Source organism: Phalangium opilio, unplaced genomic scaffold (genome assembly GCF_054372755.1).
Source record: "Phalangium opilio isolate 3A_F unplaced genomic scaffold, DU_Popi_V2 ptg000032l_1, whole genome shotgun sequence".
Taxonomy (NCBI): Eukaryota; Metazoa; Arthropoda; class Arachnida; order Opiliones; family Phalangiidae; genus Phalangium; species Phalangium opilio.
The window spans coordinates 6,839,540-6,844,955 of record NW_028324159.1 but is presented as its reverse complement, the minus strand read 5'-3'; the positions used below and the strand labels follow the sequence as shown (position 1 = coordinate 6,844,955).

At 33.7% G+C, this 5,416-nt stretch overlaps 1 long non-coding RNA gene across 1 annotated transcript; it reads right to left on the bottom strand.

The window, feature by feature from the left end:
- Nucleotides 1-2,624: 2,624 nt before the first annotated feature.
- Nucleotides 2,625-4,033, bottom strand: LOC149685525 (uncharacterized). The gene is made up of 4 exons (XR_016384012.1): nt 3,498-4,033; nt 3,153-3,387; nt 2,800-3,079; nt 2,625-2,719 (listed from the first exon to the last, which is right to left on the bottom strand). It is a non-coding gene; the product is annotated as an uncharacterized LOC149685525 (long non-coding RNA).
- Nucleotides 4,034-5,416: the final 1,383 nt, after the last annotated feature.

The following is a 5,416-nucleotide window of genomic DNA, read 5'->3' as shown; positions in this document are numbered from 1 at the left end:
TTTCTCGAAAGCCATAATCCACCTTATTCCCTTTTGCCGGAAGTTAGGATTAGCTCAGGATTCATGGGGGTGAGTAACGGGAAGAAATTCGTCTGTCGTCTGCTACAACAGCCAAAAATAGGTACTGTAGCAGACGACAGACAAATTTCTTCCCGTTACTCACACCCATGAGTCCTGAGCTAAGCCTAACTTCCATCGAATGGGAATAAGGTGGATTTTTAAATATTTTTACAGTTTCAATTATTTTCTTGAGTTTCAATTAAAAATTTTCATTGAAGATAATTAATATATTTTTCTTATATTTTTTGTAGCATCATCACCATATTAATTTTCCAAAAAAATTTTTGTCATAATATTTATCCATTTAACCAAATAAATTTCATCCATAATTATTGCATTCTTTTTAATTCATTTGAATGAACTAATATTCCATTCTTCTGATTCCTATTAATCCATTTTAGAAATTTTTTATTTCTTTTAACATAAGAAATGGTTTCCCAGTCATTTGTTTATCATTTGAACCCGAGAAATGGTTTCCCAGCCATTTCATAATACCTTAAACTTAAGAAACTATTGACCAGCAATTACGTTATTCCTTGACTTAAAAATGGTTATCTCTTGAACCAAATATTTTTTTTCATCATTATTGATCTATTTAATAAAGGAAAGGTCCGTTCTAATTAATTCATTTTAATAAATTTTATCCCTTGAACTTAAGGAAACGTTTCCCAGCCATTTCTTTATCCCTTGAACTAAAGACACGGTTTCCCAGCCATTTTGTAATTTCTTGAAGAAAATAACTTTCTATCATTATTCCATTATTTTGATCCATTTTAATAAATTATAATGTTCCGTTCTAATTAATCCATTTTAGTAAATTTTACCCCTTTAACTGAAGAAAAGGTTTACTAGTCATTTCATTACCCCTTGGACATAGGAAATGGTTTCCTAGACATCTTGTTATCCTTCAAAAAATGGAAACTAAGTTCTCCAACCTTATTCCATTCTTTTTGATCTATTTTAATAAATTAATGTTCCGTTATTATTAAACCGTTTTAATATAAATGTTATCCCTTGTACTTAAGAAAAACGTTTCCCAGTCATTTCGCTAACCCATTAAATCATTTGCACATGAAGTAAGATGGATTGGAAATGAAGACGGGCGACCTGCCACTACGGTCGAAGGCAGGGACATTTGTGGTCGGGATTTATAACTGCACTTATAAACCCCGCCCACTAGCCTTCGCCAAGGAGGAAAGTCAACTTGTAGGGGATCCATTGGCCCGCGCTTTGCTTTATTTCCTATTAACACAAATGAACAATTTATACTAATATGAATGCATCATTGATTGCTGTAAACAAATACTAATAATTTAAATAAAATAATTTTTTTATCAACTTGCGTTAATCAATTTCTTCATAACTTAATGAAAATTCGTCGAATTTTAAAGCAAATACATGTTGTGGTTTAGTTTAAACAAACGCTACTAGATGCTCCCATAGTCGAAAGGGAATAGCTAACTGGCCTGCTAAGCTCAGTATAATTAAAATGTCCTAAATTATCGTGTTTTTTGTAAAAGGTTTTAAACTTATAGTTTCCTAATTTTAAAGCAATATCTGCCATTGTTTAGTTTAAACATACGCCACTAGATGGTCCTGTAGTCCAAGAGCGGGGTTGTCAGGCCTTGATTTATCAGTACAACGAGTTAGGCCTATTTTGGAAGGTATTTTAGGGAGTAGTGTTACTATTTCCTGGAATATTGGTTAGGCAGATGTATTAAACATCCATAGCAAATGCACTGATATTGGTACGAAATTCACGGTTGCCCAGTAGATCTATTTGATGACGTAGAAAGCTACACAGTGATCCATTTAATTTATAATTTCGTGCTTATGATGAATCTAGTGAAATGTAATTTTGTAAATCAATAATTCAACAGTGTTAAGAACTTAACATCTTCTAAACTGAGTTACAGACACCCATATAATTGATAAAGAAAATTATTTTTAGTTTTTTTTACCTAATTACAATGACTGGAACAGCTTGGACATTAAATATTGGTTTGTGGGTGACTGCCTGAACGGGTTTAGCGACCCTATGATTCAATATATTAATAATTTTATTAGTAAGATTGTTTTACTTATATTTTCAGGACCAATATGGGAATTGATAATCTTGGGAAAAACTAACCATTGTTTATGGTTTTTTTAGGTAATGTTAGAATATGCACTAAAATGAACATTATATACATAAACTGGCCATGGTTTCATTTTTTCCTATGTATCCTTAAAATAAGCACAAAATTATTAATAAAAAATTTAATTATTACCTAATCAAAATGATTGGAAGAGCCACAATACAAAATATGGCTTTTTTTCACAGCAGTGTTAAATAGTTAGTTGGATAATTGTCATTTTTAACTAATTGAAAATGGTAATTGAATTATAAATACTGAAGAAATGAAATAAAATTTAGCATGACGGAGTCCTTGAGGCTTGTCTAACTTTTCGAGAATAATACACAGCTTCCGCGCCCCTTTTTCGAGGAGATTAAACATTAAACTAATTTGCAATACCAAAGTCAGAGTAGGAAATGGATGGACACTTTTCTAGTGTTATATGCTACTTATGGTTTGTTTTTACCCTTGGCACCAGTTTAGAAACCAGGTAACAAACCTATGTGTAGAGTTTGCATTAATCTTAAACAACAAAAATTTGTCTAATTTAAAAAAAAATTATTCTAATTAGCGGTTATTGTTGGTCGATGGCACTAATAAATATTAAAAATTTAAATGTTACCTAATAAAAATTATTGGAAGAGCCGGAATAAAAAACATTGGTTGGTTTGTTGACAGGGTTTAGTGATCGTGTGATTTAATCTATCAATTATTTTACCACTAATGAAACATTCAAAATGATCTAAGCAGGGGTTATCGTTTGCCGGTTGCACCAGATATAATCTTTGTAGCGTTTATCGTTGGCAATCTGGCCATTGTTTACTGTTTTCTTAGGCAACGTTAGAATTGGCGCAAAATAATTAATAATACAATTGTTACCTAATACAAATGATTGGAAGGACCTGAATTTAAAATATTGGTTGATTTGGTGACAGGATTTAGTGATAGTGTGATTGAATCCATCATTTATTTTACCAGTAAAAAACGTATCTTCGTAGCGGTAACCGTTGGCACTTGGCTGGCCGCTGGTGGCACCAGTCGAGAAAGCAGGGAACGAACCCTTGTGCGTAGTTTAAACAACAAAAATTGATTTATTTAAAACAAATTACCTAATTAGCGGCTATCGTTGGCCGATGGCACCAGGTGAAACACCTTAAAACGAACGCAACACGGCCAATTGGTCTGTAGTCGACTCTCTACATACAATCAGCTGTATTTAAATTTTGACCAAGGCTTAGTGAAATCAGTGAATTTAAAAATTATCGGCTAAATCCTAAATTTAAATTCTTTTGTATTAAATTATAATAAGGTTTAACTTACGAAATTAAAATAAAATGAGGACGAATTAACCCCTTCTTTTATGTGAAAAGTTAAAAATTCGCCTTAAGCTCGACACAGCCACACTCGTTGTGTAAACAAAAATCTTCGCTCAGTCTTTCTATTAGAGGTAAAACAGCGTAAGTCCAACAGTACGTTTCTCAATGATTTTAGCCAGGACTAAAACACGTAAGTCCAACAGAATAAAAGGTCGTAAGTTTAAGCATGTGCTTAAAAGTACAAAAAGTAATACTTAATATTAATTGTTTTCAATAAAACTTCGAAAGGCACCAGTTTAATGTTCAACCTTTCATTTAAAACCATTTTCAGACCTATCGAATAAATAGTCTTCAAAAAATGCTCGAGTCAATTTGGCCATCACAGCAAACATTTCCCATGTTATTCCTATGGGAAAATTTCCTTTTTTTTTTGCCAAAATGTCTTAATTTTTTTATGGAAATGAAAACCACCCTTAGCAACATTATTTTCTATAAAAAAAACTAATGGAGGGATCTCTTTGAAATTTTAACCACATATTAAGGGTCCGAATTTTAGTTCAGTGGATTTTTTTTCAAAACAATTAATACAATACAAAAAAAACTACATCCAAACAAAAAACCCTCCTTATACATTAAGAGCAGTATGAAGTCTTATCTAAGAGAGCAATCGCTCTCTCAGAATATAGGAAAATTAAAGCCTTAGAAAAACCATGGAGGATGCGGAAAAGAAAGTCAAAAGCATTAGAGCGGCTGGCAGAGAATACAACATTCCCATAGGGACTTTGCATATAAAGCTCAGTGGCAAGTTTGATTTAGATCGGGCGTCTGTCTGAGATACTATATTGACCGCTGAAGAAGAAACTGACTTGGCTAAATTGGCCGTAAAAATTTCGAAAATTGGATATGGTCAAACCAACGAAGAAGGTGAAAGTGACGATCTTGAATCAAGCCAATCAGCCCTTTCTCACCTCTAAACCCGAGTTCGAGATCTGAGCCGTTATAAAAATTCAAAAGATTTGTTGGTTGGGTCTATTAGCATATGGCTTCCGTCTCGAAATCACAACAGTCCACAATATTATAAAAGGGAAAAGTCAAGCATTTTGGGATGTGCTACAGCCTATCTATTTAGAAGTTAGTACACCCATGTTGAATTTAGAATCTTAAGCAAAAATTAATGTAAGAAAATAGCAACCAACTGTGTCTATCTGGAGCGTCGCAGCCATGGAGTACGAAAGATTGTGGAATTTCCCAATGAGTTGCGGAGCCGTAGATGGCAAGCATGTTGCTATTCAGCAGCCAGCCAAAAGGGGAACCAAGTTCTATAATTACAAATTATATTGTCTCTTCGTCATATCATTCTGACGGAGGAATCTTTAAGTCATCTGCCTTCGGCAAAGCTGTGGAGAATGGCACAGTTGACTTCCCTAAGGATTACTTGTTGCCGGGCATAGAGACCAAACTTGGCCACTTGTTGATGAAGCGTTTCAGTTGCTTCCCAATTTAATGAGGCCCTATTCCGCAAAACAACTGAATTCTAAGCGACGAGTATTCAATTACAGACTTAGTCGAGCCAGGTTCGTAACGTGACCGAACGGTATGTTTTGCACTACTACTTTTATTGATAGTGGTGCAGACCATAGTATTATCGCCTGGGACTTCTTAAATAAACTGGGAGTCGTTTGAATAATAATTTTTCAACCGAACGTTGTCAAGGGTGTACACTGAGAGAAAAATTTACTGCTGAAATAACTGGAATTTCCTGGCAGTAGTGAAGCCAGGACTTCCCAGTGAATTTTAAAGAAGTTCCAGTAAACCGAAATTACAGGATAATTCAGTTTTTTTTCACCAAAATTATTTGTAACTTTTACAGGATGATATTTCTTAGTCAAACTGTATATTCTACAGGAAATCGTAGCTATTACA